Raw genomic sequence first — 24,435 nt, 5'->3', positions numbered from 1 at the left:
AAAGGATAGAAGATGATAGTAAATGCAAGGATTCATAGGCTTAGCATTTCATCAAATATAACATGTGCATGTATTAAGATCAAAACAAGCAAGCAAATAAGATATGAAAGCATATTAATTTAAGCATGAATCATTCCCCATGTTGGTTTCCCCTAATCACCCATTAAACCCTAGCTAAGAGACTACTCACTCATTATCATATTGATCATGCTAGAAGGGTTGTCAATCATACTAACATAATGAAACATGATGAATAAATGAAAGTAATTAGCAATAATTAAAAAGGGATTAAGAGATTATACCTACTAATGATTCCAATAATAAAGCAAGAATAATAGAAGTACTTGAATCCTAGATTGAGAGGTTGTCAATCTCCCAATAATAACCCAAATAATCTTCAATTACCCAAAATAAAGTAAGAACAAGAGAGAGATTAAAGAACTAGAACTTGGATTAAAACTTGATTAATATTTGATTACAATATTGAAGAGAGATTTGATTGATATTAACTACTCTAATTATTGATAAGAAGAACATGCTCCTCTAATTAGGCTAATGGGGTATTTATAGTGAAAATTAGGGAGGATGCATTAGGGTTAACTAAGGGCTAAACTAGTAATTACACTTTTTAAGTTGAGCAAGGAGCCTCCGGGATTATCCGAGAGAAGGGCTTCTCCATTTCGTAGCTTGAAGAACGAAACTATCTTTGTCTTTGTGATCCGTGCGTCTTGGGAGTCGGGACGGCGGATCTGGGATGGACGATCCGAGCGGATCAAGGAACAAGACGCTCGGACTGGCGACGGGGAATCCGAGCGGATTCCTGGTGAGGACGCTCGGGTGGCGAGGACGGACGGATTCCCTACAATCCGTTCGGATTGTAGTTCAGTTGACTTTCCTTCTTCTTTTTCTTCCCTTTTCTTCATGAATTCCTTGGGGATTTCCTTGGGGACTCAATGATCCTTTTCTCAACAATGCTCTTCTACTATGCTATGTACAAAGGCCTTCTAGTCTTGTCTCTCCTTGATGCTTGGTCATTGAATATGATCAATTTAGCCTTGTTTTACCATGAAAATGCAAGATTCTTACTCCTTTCCTACCAAGGGATCAAAATCTCAAAGAATATGCAAAACAAAGAACTAAAGATAAGAAATGACCCAAATAGGCACTAAAAAGCATAGAAACAATGGTAATTCGGGGGCTAAATATGCGCCAATTATGGTCGCATCAAATATCCCCAAACCGAACCTTTGCTCGTCCCGAGTAAAGAGGTGACAAAGACTAGGACCAATACTAACCTAACCTAATAATAATAGCCGATATGAGACAATTAGCGGGTCTCACTCCGCCCCTTCAACTCACAACAAGACAACCATGAGGTAGGATGCCTTCTTGCAAGGCAAGGTGGGTCTTGCCAAAATGGCGACACATCCAAACATTAAGCACACAAAAACACATAATGGATGCATCTACAAAAAGAATAGCCACTTTCCTCATCTAAGTGGCGGAAATTATCTACAAGGGAAGCAATTCAAGGGTACACAATCCTTCATAGATGCAATTTGTTCAAACTACTAAGCCTAGAAGGATACCAATAAATCACCTCCAAAATGTGTCAAGCTAGGGTACCTTTGTCCTCAATCGTTAAATGCTTTTGTCAAGAGTAGACTCCCTATGGTGTTAGAAACACTGGAGGATCGCGGAATTCCCCCTCTTGCCTAGACAAGAAGAAGGGTCGTCCCCTCTCTACCATGCACAAAAATGGATACGATGGATAAAAGGGATCAATAGATTTTGAGTTTCATTTTGGGAGTTTGCTTTCATTTTTGTTTTTCCCCCCAAATTTCTTTGGCATTTGACTTTTTGAGAACACTTTCTTTTTGCCATTTCTTTTTGATTTTTGGCATTTCAATACTTGACAACTTTTTGCATTTCTTTTTGAACATTTTCAAAGTCACCCCAATTAGTAACGAGGGTGCCTTGTATTTGAAGCTTAGGAGTTCTATTTTTGCTCCTCTTTTCATTTGATGCATTTTTGCAAACTTTGTTTCACTTTGCATTTCATTGAACTCAAATTGATTTCTTTTTGTGCCCATTCCCTTTGATGACAAAAATGTGGTAGAACATGGATGAATGATAGAAGTATGCATGGTTTCAAGGGTCACCTTGGAATAAACGGTAGCCAAGGCGTTATCACACCACAAGGTACTCTTGACTCGGCCTTAAACCATGGGTCAAAGGATACTAGCATGACACATCCTAGGGTGTTTTACAAGTATTCTAACAAGCAAAGTCTTAAGAAGAAAAAGCATCTACTAGGGCCTATATACACTTGTCAAGCTTCCCAAATAGACGGTTTCGCAAAATTTTCTAACATGCAAACTACATGCCATGATGCAACTAACATATAAACATCCTAATGCAAATGATTCTACCAACTAACATGTCATATAAACTAAATGCAAGTCCTAAGTTCACATTGTTTTTACCGCATCAATCAAAATAAAGCCACATAGTCATTAACATAGAGAGGAAAAAGGAGATTGGAAAGATCATACCATGCGGTCTTCAATATCCTCATGTCTCGGATGTGGCGTAGTCAATCAAAGTGAACAAGGATAAAACAAACACAATATATACAAGACAATATATACAAGGGAAATGAACTTGTTTTTGGTTTTTCAATTTTTAACTTTTTATGATTTTTTGAAATTTTTCAATTTTTATGGTTTTTGAATAAAAGTTAAGTGTTAGAATTCCCATCCCCACACTAATATGGGCATTGTCCTCAATGGCCAAAATGATGGAAATTATGCAAGAATGATGCATGGTTTCTATACTAAATGCAATTCTACACTAAACTATACTACATGATGCATGGTTTTTGTTATGACGGAGAGGATAATTTAAATTACCTCCCGTTGCGTATGCATTAACTTCCCCAAACCAAGTAAGACACTATTGCTAATGTCAAAGCATGGGGGAGTTCATGCACATGCTATGCTATGCATGAGACTAGATTGTCATTTTGGATTTTACAAAAGTGGGAACAATAAAGAACACCTCAAAGGAACCGAGGTGTGAGTCCTTTGATGTTGCTAGGACTAAACCAACAATGATCAAAATGAAATAAAATACAAAGAGATATAGACAAACCGTGGGAGAGTAGGAATCTCCAAGGCTAGTCTTCCATCATGCTACTATCACCATCACTTCCCTCATGAGAAGTGGTCACATTGCCACTTTCCTTGGCACTTTCTTCTTTGCTTTCCTCATCACCATCTTCCTCATCATTATCTTCACCATCTCTTTCTTCATCTCCACTTGCTTCTTCCTCAATGTTATCACCAAATTCCTCATCATTTCCAACAACCTCATTGCCTTCCACCACGTCCCTTGATGCACCCGGAAATAAGGCTTCTCTATCCGCCCAACTAGGCAAAGGACAAGATGGATCAAGGAGTCCTTGCCTAGCTAGATGTAGGAGGGGAGGATATTGATCCAAATAAGCATTCTTCCGATCTTCATAAGCTTGCTTGTGCATGGCTTGCATTAGAAGAGTGACATAATCTTTTCCAATTTCAACTCCTTGCGGATTGAACTCTTCATAATCATAGGGGTAAGGTGGTATAACAATGGAAGAGGAGGGAGTTTCATGATCACCCTTTTGTTGTTGAATGATGTACTCGGCTTCCTTGGATAGGGGAAGTAAATAGTTGGTCCGGTGGACACTAAGACGGCAAATCTTTGCGGGTAGAGTGAATGATCGAGCCTCACTTGTAAGCCACCCATACTTGGTATCAAGGGGATTGTGAGCAACCCACTTAAACTTGTTAATCAAGGTGGACATATCAATAAGATGGCCACCATCCTTAGCCTTGTACTTGCTATCCTTATTGAAATTAGGATCAAAGTGCTTGGCTAGGACCGTGACAAGGCCGCCATTAACAATTACGGTTTGACCCTTCTTCCCACTATCTACATGGAGCCATCTATCAACCAATAGCCTCAAAGAATTGTAAGGCTTGGTGTGAATTCTTCCAATATTCAAAGTTGATTCAAGGAGAATAAAATCGAGTCCGGTGAAATGATTGGTGTCTTTCCTAGCAATTATGGTATTTCCCACAACTTTGTGCCATATTCTTATGCCCGGATGATGGACCAAAAGAGCACGACAAGCTTTAAAATCTTCAAATTTCTTCCCGGAGATTGCCTCCCAAAGAGGCTCGGGATCATACTTCCCATATTGCTTATAAAATTTACGTTCATCGCTAAGACCCAAAATTGCACCCAATTAGGAAGGTAATGCGTCTACTAGTGTTAGCTAGACGAAACTCAATATTTTCCCTATTCTCAACTTTTGTCACTTTTAAAGAACTTAAGAATTCCAAGACAAGGGAGGGGTATGTTACTTCCTTCATTTCAAACAATTTCTTTAAACCCATGGCATTGAAAAAGACTCTTGTTTGTTCAAGAACACCCAACTTCTCTAAAGTATCTTGGCATATGAATTTGGTGGATTGAATTTGTTTCATAGCAAACTTGACAAATGTATTTCTATGGGAATCGGAAATGAATGTTACCTCCGGGTAATGCAAGAGTTGATTAATTACCGGAGTAGAGGGTGATGCTTCCATAGAAATTTGTTGAGGTGGTTGCACTTCCAAGCTTGGTGTTGATACCACCATTGCCAAAACCTTCTTCATTTGTAGAGCTTTTTGCCTTTGAGAGAGAGTTGTAGTCTTTGGTGCCTTTGCTTTTGCTTTTGTTGCTCCCTTTGTTCTTACCATTTGACGAGCTAACCAAGAAAAAGATCAAAAATCTTCAATTTGTAGAATGCCCAAATCGATTTTGAAGGTGAAAGGCTTTGCCTTTATGAGAACAAAAATCAATTCAAAGGTGAAGATTTTGTGCTTGGTTTTGATTGTTAATGAAGATGGAGTGATTGATTTGTTATTTGAAAGATGGTTTGATTTGATTTTGGTGAGTTTTGTTGAGGGTTTTTGTTTTTGAGATGGAGAGGATGAGGGTTTTGATGTTATGGGTAGTGTTTATGAGTGAATGAATGAATGAATGAAGGTGGGGTGGGTATTTAAAGAACTCGACAATATTAGGACGCAGGCGCAATCCGTGCGGATTAGGCGCAATCCGCTCGGATTCTTCAGCTTCAAATTTTCAAAAATCCCGCCTAGAGACGGGCGGATTCTGGGGAATCCGCTCGGATTTGTTTTGGATGAGACGGGCGGATTTCGTGCAGGACGGACGGATTCTTGTCCAGAGATTTTTCTTTGTTTTTCTTCAGCTGCAAGACGGGCGGATTGTCCACAAGACGGACGGATTCTGGGAGACGGGCGTCTTTCCAGAAATCCGCTCGGATTCTTCAACAGTCAAGAATTTGCAGTTTTCAGCTCAGCCCAAGACGGGCGTCTTCTCAGCAGGACGCTCGGATCCTTTGCAGACGGGCGGATTCTTAGTAATCCGCTCGGATTGGTCCTTGTGTACACGGATTCGGTTCCATCCGTGCACCAACGCATTCCCTTATCATTCTTTCTTTCTTTCTTTCAAATCTTGTGTTCTTCATTGTGGGGGCACTACTAAGGCATGAATAGCCTAGGCAATTGCCATCCCCACACTAAGGTAAAGCACTACACATCAATTAAAATCATTAGTCCCTCCCTCACTTCTCTCTTTTCATGACAATTATTTTGATCAAAGTGAATAAATCCAAAAATGACAAAAAATGCAATACAAAAATTGAATGTAAGTTAGGGAGTTAGAAATATTTACAAGTGGTGGTTTAGGGAGGACTCCACCAAACTCTCATTCTTGATGAGATGTCAAGGGGGCATGTTCAAGGTGTTGTTGATGTTGCTCAACACCTCGAAGAAGTAATTAAAAGCTTGTTCATTGTTGTGGTAGAGGTCCTCAATAGACCGTGGCCCTTGTTGTTGATCATGATCGATGGCATGCCCAATGTAGGGATTAAAGATCCCTTCAAATTCGTCGTCCCAAAGACCACAAACTTCATTGAGTTGATCATTGAAAATCTCTTGCTTGGATGGAGACAACTCTCCCAATTTATTCTCTTGGCCAATGAGGCCATCTTCTTCTTCCTTGGTTGATTTTGATGAGCTTTGCAAGCTCTCCTTTTCACAATTCACTTGCTCTTTGAATGGAGCATCTTCAATTTTCTTCCTCCATTGGAGTTCCGATTTCTTCTTTTCATCTTTTCGGCTATAATGATCAATCATGAAACATGGCTCATGCAAACGAGGAGCTCTCATGGTCTTGTCAAGATTAAAAGTTATGCTTTCATCTCCCACTTCTAGAGTAAGCTCTCCATGTTTCACATCAATCACCGCACCCGCGGTGTGTAGGAAAGGTCTTCCTAAGATGATTGGAATGTTGGAATCTTCCTCCATATCAACTATGACAAAGTCCACCGGGATGAAAAACTTCCCAATTCGCACGGGGACATCTTCCCATATCCCTAGCGGTGTCTTCGTCGATCTATCGGCCATTTGAAGAGTGATGTTGGTACATTTAAGCTCTCCCATTCCCAACCTTTTACTTACCGAGTACGGCATGACACTCACACTAGCCCCTAGATCACATAAGGCTTTGTTGATCGTTGTGTCGCCAATGGTACACGGTATTGAGAAGCTTCCCGGATCCTTTAACTTTGGAGGTGAACTCCCTTGAAGAATTGCACTACTCACCTTAGTGAAGGCGATAGTCTCAAGTTTCCGGATTGACTTCTTCTTTGTGAGGATATCTTTCATGTACTTTGCATAGGCCGGGACGTGATTGATTAATTCCGTGAAAGGAATTGAGACTTCTAAGTTCTTCACAATTTCCATGAACTTTCCAAGTTGATCATCAAATTTAGGCTTGGCTTGACGACTTGGAAAAGGAAGTCTAATCACAATGGGCTCCTTTTCTTTGGCTTTGTCTTCATTTTTCTTTGAACTTTCTTCTTTTGATGATTCCCCTTCCTTGGGACCTTGCACCACAACTTCATTCTCACTAGCTCTCACAACTTCATCCTCAACTTGCTTCTTCGGTGCTTCATATCTTGTACCACTTCTCAAGTGAATGGCACTAACCGTTTCATGTCTAGGGGATTACCTTGAGGTGGTAATTGCCCCTTTTGTCTTTGTGAGTTTGAAGATGCTAGTTGGGTCAATTGTGTTTCCAACATCTTGGTGTGAGCTAGAATGTTGTTGATGGTGGTATCCTTTGCTTGGCTATCCTTTTGCATTTGGGTGAAAAATTCTTGTTGATTTTTTTGCATTTGAATGACCGCTTTTTGGACATCAAAACTTTGGTCATTGTGGTGATTGTATGGATTTTGATTTTGGTAGCCTTGGTTTTGATTGAAAAAGGGTCTTTGATTTTGATTTCTCATGGGTGGTGGAGTGTATGTAGTTTGAGGGTTTTGGACATTTTGGCTCTTGTATGAGATATTTGGATGGAACTTGGTGTTTTCATTGTAAAAATTTGAATAAGGGGTGCCACTTTTGTAAGCTTGGAAAGCATTGACTTGTTCGGTTGTTCCCCTACATTCACTTGAGTCATGACCCAAGGTTCCACAATTCTCACATATCCCGCTTAGGATTGATGAGGATGCCGTCATGGCATTGACATGATGCTTTGATGATTTTGAGTTTTCCTCAAGTCTAGCCATAGCTTGTTCAAACTTCAAGTTGATTGTGTCAATGTGAGCACTAAGTTGAGCACCCAATTGAGTAACGGTGTCCACTTCATACTTTCCTCCTCTAGTAGCCTTGCGAGGCCTACTATATTGCGAATTATGGACCGCCATTTCCTCAATCTTGTTCCATGTTTGATTGTCATCAACTTCGGTGAACATTCCATTTGATCCCATATTGAGAATGTTCCTTGAATCTTCATATAAACCATTCCAAAATTGTTGCACTAAAAACCATTCGCTAAGTCCATGGTGAGGACATGAGCGACAAATACCTTTGAACCGCTCCCAAGCTTCATACAAAGATTCTTCATCCCTTTGCTTAAAACCCGTAATTTGAGCTCTTAGCATGTTGGTCTTCTCCGGTGGGTAGAATTTTTTGTAGAAAGCTAGAGCTAGCTTCTTCCAAGAATCTATTCCAAGGGTGGCCTTATCAAGGCCCTTCAACCATTGCTTTGCGGTGCCGATTAACGAAAAAGGAAATAAGACCCATCTTATTTGGTCTTGAGTCACGCCCGTTTGAGAGATAGCTTCACAATAATCACAAAATGTTTCCATATGAGAATGAGGGTCCTCACTAGGCATTCCCCCGAATTGGCTCCTCTCAACTAGTTGGATGAAGGCGGACTTGGCAATAAAGTTTCCGGTAAGATGTTGTGGGGTAGGAGTGCCATTTGGTAAATCCTCCTCGGTGGGTATAGAGTGTGACGAGAATTTAGGCATTGTAGGCGGATTTTGTGTGGTATTGTTTAATGGGTTCTCTTCTCCTTCTATTGCGAAAGGATTGACAAACTCACTAGTGGGTTGAACAACTTCACCAACACCTCCCAAATTCCTCCTAACAAGTCTCCTATTATTCGTCAAGGTTCTTTCGATTTCACGGTCAAAAGGTAACAAATATCTTTGTAACCTTCTAGACATGCAAAATATCAAACAACTAGAAAACAATTAGAACAAACCTTGAGGAGTTTTACATCCCCAAGGTGAAAAAGACACAACTAAAAACAATAAAAGAAATCTTAAATCAATTAAACACCGTCCCCGGCAACGGCGCCATTTTTGATCGGAGCCATTTGGTGTTCACAATTAAGCATATGTGGTCGTTGGTCAATGGTCGATACAAAACACAATTTATACTTCACAAACAACTCTACAATTAGTAAAGAGGCAAGTAAAGGTCGGATCCCAAGGGACGGGTATTGAAATGAAGATTCTATTGTAACTAGTGGTGTCTAGGGGTGTCACAAATTGGGTTGATGTAGAAGGTCACTAAACTAAAATAGCAATGAAAATAAACTAACAAGGTAGATGAAATAAGGGTGTAAACAATTGATTAAAAACACTAGGATGTCATGGGTTCATAGGGGAATCATGGGATATGATCATACAAACATGTTCTCAAATTATAAGCAAGCAATTATTGTTGTGATGGATTGAGTTGGGTTATATCTTACAATCCTAGGAAAGTTTGGGTCCGAGCGAATCTCTTGGATTGTACAACACCTACAAGTCGACTTAATCTTCCCTACTTAACACATGCATGGTCTAACAAGACTCGAGTTGGGTTATGTCTTACAAGTCAAGTTGAAAGGATAGAAGATGATAGTAAATGCAAGGATTCATAGGCTTAGCATTTCATCAAATATAACATGTGCATGTATTAAGATCAAAACAAGCAAGCAAATAAGATATGAAAGCATATTAATTTAAGCATGAATCATTCCCCATGTTGGTTTCCCTAATCACCCATTAAACCCTAGCTAAGAGACTACTCACTCATTATCATATTGATCATGCTAGAAGGGTTGTCAATCATACTAACATAATGAAACATGATGAATAAATGAAAGTAATTAGCAATAATTAAAAGGGGATTAAGAGATTATACCTACTAATGATTCCAATAATAAAGCAAGAATAATAGAAGTACTTGAATCCTAGATTGAGAGGTTGTCAATCTCCCAATAATAACCCAAATAATCTTCAATTACCCAAAATAAAGTAAGAACAAGAGAGAGATTAAAGAACTAGAACTTGGATTAAAACTTGATTAATATTTGATTACAATATTGAAGAGAGATTTGATTGATATTAACTACTCTAATTATTGATAAGAAGAACATGCTCCTCTAATTAGACTAATGGGGTATTTATAGTGAAAATTAGGGAGGATGCATTAGGGTTAACTAAGGGCTAAACTAGTAATTACACTTTTAAGTTGAGCAAGGAGCCTCCGGGATTATCCGAGAGAAGGGCTTCTCCATTTCGTAGCTTGAAGAACGAAACTATCTTTGTCTTGTGATCCGTGCGAAAATTTGGGAGTCGGGACGGCCGGATCTGGGATGGACGATCCGAGCGGATTAAGGAACAAGACGCTCGGATGGCGACGGGAATCGAGCGGATTCTGGTGAGGACGCTCGGATCGGGCGAGGACGGACGGATTCCCTACAATCCGTTCGGATTGTAGTTAAGACTTTCCTTCTTCTTTTTCTTCCCTTTTCTTCATGAATTCCTTGGGGATTTCCTTGGGGACTCAAGGATCCTTTTCTCAACAATGCTCTTCTACTATGCTATGTACAAAGGCCTTCTAGTCTTGTCTCTCCTTGATGCTTGGTCATTGAATATGATCAATTTAGCCTTGTTTTACCATGAAAATGCAAGATTCTTACTCCTTTCCTACCAAGGGATCAAAATCTCAAAGAATATGCAAAACAAAGAACTAAAGATAAGAAATGACCCAAATAGGCACTAAAAAGCATAGAAACAATGGTAATTCGGGGGCTAAATATGCGCCAATTATGATCGCATCAATATGACTCGATCTTAGGTCCAGACTCGTAATCATCGGCCCATGCTTGAACATTTTCTTTTCCACCAACTGGCTTCAGCATCTAACTTTGAGCATTCACCCATTTGAGCACCCCTTCCTCATCATTGGGAACACTGGAAGGATAATAGTTAAGAAGAGTTTCCTGATAAGTGGTATATCCACGAGGATTGCCAAAGCTGCGTTGTGGGTTAAAAGTTGAGAGCGACAATTTTCCACTTTCAATCATATCTTGGATCATATGCTTCAAACAAAAGCATGCTTCTGTATCATGTCCCCTACCACGATGATATTGGCAATATGCATCAATGTTCCATCTAGGCAGTATATTTTCAGGGTCTGGAGTTGGACCGAGTAGGTGTAATTTGGCTTGTGATACAAGCATTTGTAGCGCTGCTACATAAGTGATGCCAAGGTTAGCGAATGCTCTAGAAGCCCGTCCCCGTGTTATAGGTGGAGCTTCCATGAGTTCAGCCCTATCACACTTAATGTCAGTTTGAGCAAAGGTCGATACATGATACTTGATGCGTGTATTTTATATAGTGTTTTTACCTCATTTTTACACGCATTTCTGTACTATTTTACGAGGCATCTAGCTACAAATAACCCCGAATAGTCTACTTTGGTTTGTCTTGCGTATATTGCAGGTACATACCGGAAAGAAGATAAATTGAGCCTAAACCTGTCCCATTTGCATACATTTATGGAGAAAAAGGAACCGGAGCTTGGAATCTATCACTTTGAAGATGCGTGAGCTGATTTCGGAAGGTGTTAAGGTGCCTTATGCACTAATATAGCTCGATCGACCTCTTTTCAGTCGATCGAATGCTTTATCTCTTGGAGTTTCACTCGATCGAGTTGTTTTCATACTCGATCGAGAAGGCCATTATAAGAAGTCCTCGATCGAACGGTTTTTCCATTCGATCGAGAGGAATTGCTGACTAATTTCTCGATCGAGTTGTTTAATTCTACTCGATCGAGAGGTTTTGTTCTGTAGCCGTGTTTCTTGCCTTATTTCGTATGGGCTTTGTAATTAGGCTTTGTTATTAGGTTAAGTAGTATGATTTTCGACTACTTAATCACAATACAGACTACGTTGCTTTGCTCTTCTCTTCTTCTCTCTTAATCTCTCATACTCTTCCCTTGGATTGAACCTTGTAATCGGTATTATACTTTCTTCTAATTCTTATTTTTAATCTCTTTTATTGCTATTACTGCTTCTCTTCTTTTATTTTTGTAATTGCTTTATTCAAATCTCTCTTGTTTATTGTTATCATGTTTAATTCTTCTTGTCTATGTATGGTTATTGTTAATCCGATGATAATGCATAGCTAATTCTTTTTGCTAAGATTTAGGGGATCCATGATTATGAAGGAATTGTAAATTGATATATTAGGTTTAATGCTTGTGTAGTTTATGTTGTTAATCGCTACATTTAATTTTTTCTGTCTAATTGAGTCGACGCAATTAGTCATTTAATCGTAGTAAACCTTGACCTGGACCGGAAGGTTGGAAAGGGTGAGACTCGTAACGAACATTAAGGCACCGTAGTGAGGGCGGAAGCTAAGCTATTTGTGCTTTAGGGAGAATTGAGACCGGAAGGAGATATTCACTGCCCCATAGACCATACTTGCATTGACCTGAGACCTAGTTGCTTGATTGAATGATCATAGTGAACCGACTGTCTTAGCTATTTTCTCCTTATTTTCTTAATCTTTATTCTCTTGCCTTTCCCCTCTTCCTTAATCTTATTAGTTTACAACAAACAAATTCAAACCCCCAAATTGGTTACCGTGACAGACTTAGTTAAAGCTGACATTTTCCCATCTCCCTGTGGAGATCGGCCCGACTTCCCTAGCTATATAGTTAGAGCCAGTTGGTTATTTTTGATAGGTATACGACAAGCCTGTCAATACTCGCCACTCTCGATATTATCCTGGATGATATTTTTTAGTTTGTAGTAACTCTCGATGTCATGCCCCCTTTCTCTATGGTATTGACAATACGAATTGCCATCTCAAAACTTAGACTTCTTTTCCGGATCTGTGGTAGGCCATATTGGTTGAAGAAGACCTAGAGAGGATAATTTGTTTAAGGCCAGGGCATAAGGTATGCCTAGACTTGTGAATGGCCTGGGAGAGTTGTTAGGTTTTTTTTATGAAGGCTCCATAAGGTTGCCATTGTTGATTTTGATTCCTGGATGAGAAGAACTAGGAATAGATTACTCACTTGTTGCTTTAGGACTGTCAGGTTGGACACTTTTCATCTTGAGAGGTTGGGCCCCAAGCTTCTTACCCATTTCAGCAAACTAGCTCTCCATGTTGGAAAACCGAGAGTTTAGGTTATCAATGGCTCCTTCTTACTTGGAAAATTTATTGTTGAAGGCAATGGAAAGCATGAGCATTCCACTTTGGATATCGTCTTCCTCAAGCACGTTGATCTCTTTGTCGTCACGAGGATCGAGGAGATGAGAACAGTCTAGGGATTATCTTTCACCATGTTTAGTGTTGCTGGACCCAAGAGGGTTGATCCTCTCGAATTGCTCGACAGAAGGTGGCACTGGAAGCTTGCCCTCTTCGATCATATCTTGGATGGTGTGTTTCAAGAGAAAACACTCTTCAATATCATGGCCTCTACCTTGGTGATATAGGCAGTATTTGTTGCCCTTCCAGAGGTTCGCCTGCTTCTCTAAAGGTGGATCCGGAGTTGGACCTATCGGATGTAGCTTGCCTTGGGCAGAGAGTCTCTTCAAAGCATCGGCATAAGACATGCCTAAATCAGAAAGCACCCTTTGATGCCTCCCATGTTTCCTTTCGGTTGTTTTCGGCTTTCTAGGGCGACAGTTATTGCAAGAGGTAAGCTTTGGACGACTTAGACTAGAGGTTTCTCTACATGGCGTGTTCTTTTCCACCATTACATTCTCCAGGGTGAGGATGCGAATGCTCAAATTTTCCACTGTAGCTTGAAATCGTAGGACCATGGCATAAACGTCTTGGAGAGACACGGTGATTGTGGCTTGAGCTGATTCGTGACTTTGCTGACTGACGAAACTTGCTGGATTCCTACTCGACAGAAATGACGCGCATTACAAGTCGATTTGACATGGGATCATGCATACTAAGGCAACAAGCAAAGAATATCCGAAGGAAAATATATGAGGACGAGACGAGATGACTAGACTCTTGACTTGTGAAATCGCGAAATGTCGTGAGTGACTTCTCGTGTTTGAATTCACGGTGTTTGACTTTTATTTTAGACTCGAGTGTTGACTTTGACAGAGTGACTCTTATATGGTTAACCATATTAACGGGATTGACAACACGTGTTGATTCTAGACTCGGGTATAAGTATAGATACCCGATATGTGCTTATAGGTGTTAAGAAGACGGTTGCAGTTTAGACTCAAATGTGAGCCCCATTGAGACTCGTGTGTAGAGCCTCAGGACGTGTCATTAGGGAAGTTTTAAAAACACGGCTTTGAAAGAAAATGGATTTGAAAGGTGGGCCCTATTAAGTCTTTTGTGTACGACTTGGGCACGTGTGACATGAGGTGTCGAAAATATTTAGATTCCTAACTGAATTGGGGTAGAGGGGCCCAAAATGACGGCGTGACGCCTTAGGACTTGACTTGAATTTGAAAAGATCCACAACATAAAGGAAGACGGGTTTATAACTTGACAGAGTTCCGACTAGGACATAGTCTTTTTGAATTTTGACTCTAACTTAGCCCAATTGAATTTACATATTTGCATTTACATGGTTTGAAAATATTTTTGTTTAAAATACTTACTCAAAAAAGACTCGACTCGTGAAGTGGGTGTGTGCCACTATGTCAAGTGGGATTTGAAAATGACAAAATTTGAAATATTTGTCCTAGACAACTGTAGTGTAGTTGTAGGAGTGCTGACTCGAAGTGAGTTTTGAAATGGGTTTGAGGCCCGAATTTTGACTCGACATTTGGACAGAGTTTAGGCTTATTCTGCGCTGTTTTAGGCCATTTTCGAAAATATTTACATTTTGAAATGGATTTTATTTTACAAAATTCCGTCATGTTTTTTTTTACAAAATGGTGGTCACGTATATGATACAAACATACATATGGGCATTATAACAGTATGCTGAGTGCATTTAAAGGGTTTTAGCTTAACAAGGTGGGCTGCCATACCAAGCAATAAAACCCTGGTCTGTGGAGAGGTCCGTTCCAAACATGAGTAAGGTCGGTTCCTAGTCCATTTCCTCGAGTAGTGAAAGCTCTCGATACAAACATGAGTATGTACCGCAGTATGGTTGACGTCAATCGTTATCCCTCTTTAGACCCAGATAGGAATTTGGACCGTCCGGACAGGACTATTGGTCGAATGGGTTGGTTTAGGGCCTAGGAAGACCAAATGAAACGACATAAGAAGGTCGAGTAATGAAAATCGACAACTGTCTCGTATAAACTATTCCCTAACCTTATTCAAGTTTCACCTAGGGTAACACGTAAGTGTATCATCCCCAGCGGAGTCGCCAAACTGTGGACTTGGGCCACCCGCGCGTTGGTTTCTAGGCGGCAGCACTTCTCCCACGAAACCTTGGTTTGCCAAAGCACGTCATGGGCCGTTACCGATTGGTGAGGCATTGAAACCGGTGAAAGGTCAAATAAGCCTGCATTTGTGGAGTCGCCACCAATTTATTGTGGAAAAATTGGAAACCGTTCGAATACCTCGTGCCATGTCAAGACACAAAGTAATGACATAAACACTAGGAACTCGTTACCCTTAGCATTCTATGTCTAGAATGACTCTCGAAGATGCCAATGGACACGGATGTCCAAAGATAACTGAGTAAGAGGTGAGGGTACGTATTAGGAAGCTCTTTAATTGAACACCTAATCCCACCCGCCTTGATAGTGGCCTTTACTAATGATTAGGGAAATTGCTCATATTTGATATGTTGTCGATATAATGCATGCAATGCAACAAACACAGATTAGTCCTATCATGTGAAATTAGACTATGTCGGTTAACACGTATTTTAGCAAACAAATTGGGTCGAAGTAAATGTTAGATTAATTATATGTGAATGCCAGACAATTAAATCATATATAAAAAATAATAACGATAAATGAAATACGAGAATTAATATTACAAAAATTACAAAGTTGGTTTGATCTACGTCAAAAGCACGCTCAAAGACGGGATTTCGAAGAAGAAAATGAATGGAAAATAAAATTAGAATGCAAATACATCATATTAGAGGCGATAATATGAATAATATTTGATTTAATACTGGTTGATCGATCGAGTGGATTTCTACTCGATCAAGAAGTGCTGGAAAGTGGAATTACTCGATCGAGTAACATTTATGTTCGATCGAGTAACTTATCTGGAGTTTTACTTGATCGAGTGGTTTCAAACTACTCGATCGAGTGGTTTAGGCTTTCGTGGGCTTTAATTAGCCCGTGAACTTGTTTTAGCTTTTGAACTTAGTTTATTTTCTATTTAAACGCAATTTTACTAGGTCATTAGCATCTAATCTTTCATCTAATTCATTATCTATCATTTTTCCAAGATTGCGTTGCTTTTCATCCTTCACTGTAACTTTGCTTTCGGGGTTATTTAGCTCGGATTTTGTCGTTCTTTACGTCGGATTCTTGCGATTGTAATCTCTTTCTCCTTTCTTAATAATAATCTCTCTTTCATTTACTTTAATTGTTCGTTTTACTTCATTTATTTCTTTGCCCTAATTACTTTTATGCAATTTAATTATCGTTTCATTATGTTTATTGTTAGTTCATTCATCTTTATTAGTTTTGGTAATATTAATAGCAATATGAGTAGCTAAACTTGTTTCATGTTGGGATTAGGGGATCTACGGTAGGAATGTGACGATGTAGTGAATAAGTTAGATGAATTAATTGTGAGATTCTGTCACCATAACAATATAACTGTATTTATTGGCTTAGTTGATTGCACGCTTCTGAGTCACCTTTTTAATCTGGTTAAATTTAATCCTGGATCGGAAGATTGGACTAAATAGACCTGCTATGAACAGTAAACTACCCTGACGAGGACGGAAGTTAAGTTAGTGGAAGTTTAGGATAAAAAGTGGACCGGAAGGACCTTTCCATATCCGTCTCGCAGTAATTTATCTAAGTTGTTTACAGTTGAGTCACTGGACTACCGTAGTGAACCGAAATCATGACATGTTCCTTCTCTATTGATAGTTTATCACCTTTTTCTGCCTTTATTGCTCTTTTCTCTGCTTCTCTTCCTTTAAACCTTTTAGTTTAGAAAACCAATTTAAACACTCCCCATTTTGTGACCAAATAGACAGACTTTTACAGATATATAGTTAGTTATATAGTTAGTTTAGTTAATTATTTTTGATAGGTATACGACAGCCCTATCAAATTTTGGCGCCGTTGCCGGGGAGGCAATTGCCCTATCTGTCTTTGTTTCGTTTACTTTATCTGTCTCAGGGAATTTTTATTCCTTGAGGCAGTTCTTATTTTATCACGAAAGGAAGACTTGAGTACTTTCGAACCAGAACTTTAGCATTTTCTATTTGCAGAAAATCCATCTTTTGAAGAAGACACTTTCAGTTCTGTAAACCAACCAGTAAAGATGTCGAACATTGCTAGTCACTCGGAGCCTAAAGCAGCATCAATTCCAAAGGGTTTCAATCTCCAGACTGAGGATGGGAATATATTTGACATCCGTCCTTCCTATATCAATCTGGTGGAGAGAAATCTCTATAGAGGTGTGGCAGGTGAAGACCCGAGGAAACACATGGAGGTCTTTACAGACTACTGTTCTACTATCCCCGCCACAAAAGGGGTAACTCAAGGCAAGATTAAGGAGGTTTTGTTCCCTTTTTTCTTTGACTGACTCAGCCAGGGAGTGGCTGACTGATTTGGACCGCGCGGCCGCAGGGGTTACTAACTGGGAGACCCTTGCTCTTGCTTTTACAAGAGATATTTCCCTCCACAGCGCACCAATCAGCTGAGGGAAAAGATCACAAGTTTCAAGCAAGCACCTGATGAAACTTTATATGAAGCGTGTTCCCGTTTCAAGAAGTTGGTGAGGTCTATTCCTCACCATGGTTTTGATCCGTGGTTTCTGTCTAACCAGTTCTACAATGGGCTGTATGATGATCACAGAGTCATACTTGATGCGTCATCTAACAGAAGATTCCAAGAGAACACTGACGATAATAAGGGATGGGCCCTTATTGAAGAGATGGTGAACCACTGTGCTGAGTATGGAAACCCGAGGGATGGTATTAGAACAGTTCATGTAGTCGATAAGCAAGTTGTGGCTCAGTTGGAAGCCATGAATGCCAGGTTTGATAAGTTGGAGCTACATTCTGCTGGGGAGCCTCAAACGGTTCATCTTCTTACTAGAGGGGAGACTGTTACATGTGATAGATGTGGTAGCAACGACGGTCACACTGCTGTTGGCTGTCTTACAGAGAAGGAACAGGTCCTTGCTTTTCAACAATACAGGCAAGGAGGGGGTTCCTATTATAATAACCAAGGGCCAGTCCATCCCAATTTGAAGTGGACGAGTCAAAATGTGCTCAATCCTACCCATCCTCCGCAGCAGCAGCAGCCGTATGTCCCTCCACATAAGACTCAACAAGGCTTTCAGAAGCCTCCTTCCTTTCCTACACCTAATCAGGGTGCATCGTCTTCTGGTGGGGTAAGTGAGCTAGGTGAGTTGAAGACAATGCTGCAGTCTTTGACAAAGCAGTGGCAGCTGAGTGATAAATAAAAAGATGCATCAATCAAGGCACTTGAAACTCAAGTTGCCCAGTTAGCCGCGAACCAGTCTATAAGGAAACCGGGTCATTTACCGTCACAAGCTGGCAAAAATCCATATGAGACGGTAAATTTAATTAATTTGAGAAGCGGTCGTTCATATGAGGGACCGGAAGTGTTGAAATCAAACCCGAGGAAGGAAAATATTGCTGATGAACAGTGTTCTGTCGAAGAAAAGGAGCTGACGGCAAAGAAAGTGCTCGATCGACTAGTTTCTGGGGGTCGATCGAGTAAAAATGTTGAAGAAAGTACTCGATCGAGTGGAAATTCTTATCGATCGAGTGAATTTTCTACTCGATCGAGTGTTTTTGTTGAAGAAACTACTCGATCGAATGGTATTTTTGGTCGATCGAGTAGTATGGATAAAGGACAGCTTGATCGAGAGCCTGCTAATGCTCGATCGAGTGAGAAATCACCTAAAAGACCTCGTTCGAGAGGAAAGAAGCGTCCGAAAGACTTGGAGGTTGATCCGGCTGACACGTTGGAAGAGAGGAACAAGGGACTCGAGATACCCATCATGGTTACCTTCCTGAGGCGTCTGCAGAGTACTAAAGCTAATCAACAATTTGGCAAATTTGCCGAAATCCTGAGAAGCTTGCAGGTCACTGTGCCAGTCGCCGAACTGCTGACACGGGTACCCTCTTACCTTAAATTTATGAAAGAAATTTTATCGCGTAAGAGGCACATTAATGATCATGAGACGGTAGCTTTGACCGAGGTAGGGACGGCCCTAGTTCAGAATAAGTTACCTCCTAAATGATCGGACCGGGTAGTTTTTCGATTCCGTGTCATATTGGTACCCATTTGATTGATAACGCGTTATGCGATCTTGGCGCTAGCGTGAGTGTCTTACCGTTGTCTCTGGCTAAGAGACTTGGTTTGACAAAGTTTAATTGCACAAACATGACTGTTCAGATGGCCGACCGTAGCATATCACGGCCACTAGGTGTAATAGAAGACATACCTATTAAGATCGGGAGGTTCTTTATTCCCGTTGACTTTGTTGTACTTGACATCCCCGAAGATGCCCATACCCCTATTATTTTAGGGAGACCATTTTTATTTACTGCCCGTGCAGTAATAGATGTCGGGGGCAAGACATTGACTTTTCAGGTTGGGGACGAGGAATTGATATTCCATTAGTCTAAGTTCCGGAGGGCTCACATGCAAGCTCAGCCTTGCAATGCCCTGTCGTCTATTGACACTCCAAATGAAAATTTGGAGCATTGTGCTACTATTGTGACCCCTCCGCCTCAGGTTGAGAGCAAAAAGGAGGAAAGTTCGTCTGTTTTCCTTGCTGCAGGTACAGATGAAAATAATACAGGAGATGTCAAGGGGTGTTGTGCAATTAATGTCAGTCAAAGTGGGAGTGACGATGTCAAAGCCGGTGAGAAAGGAGCGAGGGTGAGAAATGTTCGCGCATATGTGGATGTCAACTATTCTCCTCCTAATGATTCAAGTTCAAGCTCATGGAAACTGAAGAGGACAATCAATGTTGCTGAGATGACGTCCTCCAGTCAGGAGCCCTCCAAGGGGCTACTGAATTGCCTTGGGAAGTGAGCGGGGAAATGCCCCGTGTACCAACTTGTAAAAACAATTTTTAAATTTTCCGTTGAACTTTATTTATTGCTTTTAATTAGGACAATTAGAATTTAGACAATTTTTAGCGTAGATTAGAGACTATAGACTGTTAATTTGCGTATTTGGTATTTTGGGATATTTTTGCGAGTGTTTCTATACAGGTTTGGGGAATTTTATGCAAATTCAAAGGAAGAATGACGAATTCAAGAGCTTACACGAGGAATAGAGCTCGATCGAGTACTTTTTGCACTCGATCGAGTGAAATGTGTTCGATCGAGTGATTCCATATTACTCGATCGAGTAAAGCTGAAAAGGGGAGTTCTCGATCGAGTAAATTTTTACTCGATCGAGCAGATGAATCCAAAAAGTCCTCGATAGAGTAGTTCTAAACCACTCGATCGAGTGAAATGGGAAAAGACACGCAGGGAGTCTTCTTTAACTCCTTTCTTTTTCATTGTTATTTCATTTAACCCCCATTGTTTTTCGACAACCCTTCCCTTTTGCGATCAAAACCCCGAAATCCCCCATCTTTCTTGCCCTTTTTGCCAAATCCGTCACCTACATTGTGCTTATTGCTAATTAATCGTCAAAAGCCCTTTACTTTCCCTCTGATTTTCGTTGTTTTACACGGTCTATTAAGGGTATTAGGGTTCCACGGTTTTCGATCAAAAATCGCCTTTTTTGCTTGCTCTTTGTCGATTAATTGCAATTTGTAGGATCTCTAGCATCAAGTAAGTAATTCCTACACCTCATTGCATTTTAATTTCATTAATTATGCCTTTTATGAAGTGTATTAGGAATTAGGGTTTCGATTTCAGTTTTGGGTCGAAATTTTCGACTAAAATTTCGATTCCATGTTTAATTTACACTACTTGATGCTTAATTCCCATGCCTCGTTGATTTTTGCTTGTTAAATTCGATTTTTTGTGAGAAATTTGCGATAAGGGTGATATTCAGTCGAAATTTTCGACTGTCATCGGGGTTTTCATTTTGTGATACTGTCATATACTTAATTTACTTCAGTTGTTGCTTAATTGCTGCCATTGATGCCTGCTACCCTTCCCCTTATCGCTGCTTACCCGCTGTTATTCGAAATTTTTGAGGAAAATTGGAAATATTTGTGCTGTAAGTCGAATTTTTCGACTGATTAAGGGAAGTATCATGCTGTTTTCATGCTTTTTCTTATCAAATTCCCCTACCCTTTTTATTCAGGATGGATTCTAGCTCTCTGCCCTCCACTAGTTCGACTTCTAGTCCATCCTTACCTGAGACGGTGGTCCCTGCTGTCACCACCGCCTCCACTTCTGTTAGTACCGCAGCCCCTGTGTTCTTAGTCTCTACTGCCGGTACAGTTTTTACACTGCTAGCATCGCTGCTAGCCTGTTTGTTTCACTGCCACTTGATCAACCACCACCACCATTGCTAGCACGATGCTAGTTTTTCTTCCTCGTGGTGGTCACAGCACAGCCTGACCTCTACTTGACCACGGTGAGCACACTGTGGCGGACTCACTGTGATTGTTTGCTTTTTGGGCGCTCTAGTTCCTCGCACCGTCTTTCGGACGGGCTTCTACCTCAGGTTCTAGAGGCGGGGCCGAGGTCGTGGACGTGCTCGTGCTACGCCGGCTCCTAGTACTTCTACTTGTTGCTCCCTCTTGGCACGGTCCTTTGTCCAGGGGACGACTCCCTCGACTCCCACCCTGAGTTCCCGAAGGTAATTTTCGTTAACGGTGTACATCGTAAGAGGTTTTATCACTTAGTTGGCTGTGAGTTTTTCCCTACCCGGTTCTTAGACCGACCGACACTTGAGAGACTCGGCTTCTACGAGTCAGTTTGTGAGTTTTTACGGGGCACGGGGATGGTCGGACTCATCACTATGAGTGGCCACACCTTTCTGGAGCTGAGTCTTGAGTTCCTAAGCTCCTTCACTTTCTCCTCCGGGGCACACGACGCTGCCCCCACTAGTCCTTCCGTGTCATTCCGGTTGTTCAACCGGACTTTATCGATGACTTTGGAGGAGTTTGGTACCAGACTCGACCTTTCCTTTACCGGCGACACTACTGCCCCGAGGAAGGTCATTCGTCAGCTTTGGCGGACTTTGGCCCAGACCACCTTTCCCGAGCGAAAGCTCGCACAGGTCCACCTTTCCCCTGCCCGTTACTTTCTTAGACTGATGGGGAGCACCATTTTCGGTCGTAGGGAGCCAAATAACATCAACAACAATGAGCTCTCCATCTTAGGCAGTTACCTGAATATTGACTGCGAGGGTCCTTTTACCCTCAACATTGCCTATCTGACCGCCCAGTACTTCGAGGCCCAGGGGGAGAAGGTCACGGGATCTATTATCTGCGGTGGCATAGCCACCATTCTTGCCCATTCCCTTTTCCCTGTCTGGCCTCGTGACTTACCGTACCTCCCGGGAAAGAGTTATCTGAGCCTAGATGCCATGCATTCTTAGCATTGGCTAACCACAGACTTTCGGACTTGAAAGATAGACGGTTCCTTGTCCGTGGACTTACCTTGCACCACTCTCCCCCGTCTAGCCCATTTGCCTACTGTCGCACGGGGCACCCGACTTCCACCACTACCTGACTACCACCTCCACGTCCGACCACCTACCACTTTACCCGCCGCCAAGAAGCAGCGTAGACTTGAGACCAGAGAGGAGTCCAGACCTTCTGGGAGCGGCCAGCCTTCCACGACCACTCCTACACCTACCCCGATCCCTACCTCCGCATACGCCGACCAGACACAGACACAGCCGGTCCTACCGGCTAATTTTGTACCTCCACCACCCTTTGAGGCGTCCTCGGTCATGGACCAAGGGCGTCGTGATGGTTTGTTAGTTGCGATTGCAGAGAGACAGGCTCGTATGGAGCGGGACTTAGCTTTAACTTTGTTCCCTCTATACGAGTACCACTTGAGTCGACACCGTCCGATCCCAGAGTGTTGGCCACACCCTTCCTTTTACCGGTACTAGATGAGGGGTACCCGGAGTCTGCTGAGGAGGAGGAGGAGAAGGACGAGGACCCGACGGCGGCGGCGGAGAGAGCTCGAGCTTAGCAGAGGAGGAGGAGGAGAGAGAGCAGGAGGTAGACCCGAACTTCAGGGTGACGGTGGAGGACGTGCGCGACAGCGACGAGGAGGCTGACGAGTAGCTACTGGTCTACTCACTTCCCCAGTTTTCTGGCTGGTTTGGGGAAGTTCGTGTTTTGTATGTACATCTCACTCTTCTATTTTTGTCTCCTATTTATTTTATTTTTTATTCTTTATTGGTTGTATATTCCCGTTCCCCTGTATATATCTGTTGGTGTATGCTGGAGGACAACGAGGGCGTTATCCGTTTTGGTTTGGGGAGGGTATTGCATCCTTTTGAGTCTGCATTTGCATTTGTTTTGCATTCACGTTTATTTATTTCAGCTTGCATTGTTTTTTTTATTTCATTAAAAATCAAAAAAAATTCAAAAAATTCAAAAAATTTCACGTTTATTTTTGCATATAGGTTGATTCGGAACGGTAGATTTCCGTGATGAAATTGCACTATAACTTGTCATTTTTATTTGAGCCTTTCACTTCTTTTGATAGTTATTAGCTTTGTCATACGCATAGTCTACGAGTTTCTGTTCAAATATAGCTGACTGTTTAGAGTTGACCTGATAAATTGGCAACTTACTTTACAATTTCTGAGGTTTAGAGCCCATAACTGGTGACATTCATGACCAGTTCATTAGGAATTGAGAGTAGTACTCCTTGCATAGCATGTACATCATTTTTTGCACTTTTATGACATTCGATTTCTTGTCAAATGCACACATTCGGGTTTGTGGTCGGTGTCACATGCAGGGAGGTGCTTGCAATTTTCCTTTTCCTTATATTTTTCACCCATTTAGCTCCACTTAAGCCAAAACTTGCCTTTTTGACCCATTTGCTACATCCCAAACTGAGCCTGCCTAGTCAAGCTAGTTTAGTATGTCTTTTGTGGTATGATTTTCCGTCTGCGGTTTGGCCCGTGTGTATATGATTGGAGGTGGTGGAAATAGAGGAAAAAGGAGAAAATAAAAAGAAAATAAAAGAATTGAAAAAAAAGAGGAAAATGAAAAAAAAAAAAAAAAAAAAAGAATCACGTTGCACAGTGATAGAAAAACCAGGATGAAAAATTCAAAAGAAATCTTAAGCTGGTTGATTTTGAGTCCGTTTGTATTCTTTTCTATCTTGTGACGATCTCACTCCTCTATTTTATTCCATATTTTTGAGGAGATTGTGTATGAGATTAGTGAGCTGTGTGCCAAATGAAGGGCACTTATACTTTATTTTTCAGTCAGTTGAGATTCGGATGGTTTTATATGGTCCAATTAGGAACTAGCTTGACGCTTTTACCTCCACATTACCATAACTTGTTTTGCCTTTTCTCACCTGAACCTCACTATTCCCATATAATTTGTAAGCCCTCGGCTGTGACGAACATTATTGGTTGGAGTGTGTGCATTAGTACTTGAATCGTCTTTCATTTTTGTTG

The 24,435-nt window shown here is 41.1% G+C and overlaps 2 non-coding genes across 2 annotated transcripts; one reads left to right on the top strand and one right to left on the bottom strand.

The window, feature by feature from the left end:
- Positions 1–7,952: 7,952 nt before the first annotated feature.
- On the top strand, positions 7,953–8,059 carry LOC141597570 (small nucleolar RNA R71). Its single transcript, XR_012522799.1, has one exon. It is a non-coding gene; the product is annotated as a small nucleolar RNA R71 (small nucleolar RNA).
- A 9,460-nt stretch (positions 8,060–17,519) lies between these two features.
- Positions 17,520–17,625, bottom strand: LOC141598039 (small nucleolar RNA R71). Its single transcript, XR_012523242.1, has one exon. It is a non-coding gene; the product is annotated as a small nucleolar RNA R71 (small nucleolar RNA).
- Positions 17,626–24,435: the final 6,810 nt, after the last annotated feature.

Source organism: Silene latifolia, chromosome 8, assembly GCF_048544455.1.
Source record: "Silene latifolia isolate original U9 population chromosome 8, ASM4854445v1, whole genome shotgun sequence".
In the NCBI taxonomy this organism is placed as follows: Eukaryota; Viridiplantae; Streptophyta; class Magnoliopsida; order Caryophyllales; family Caryophyllaceae; genus Silene; species Silene latifolia.
The sequence above is the reverse complement of the archived record's forward strand: the minus strand, read 5'-3'. Positions and strand labels throughout refer to the sequence as shown.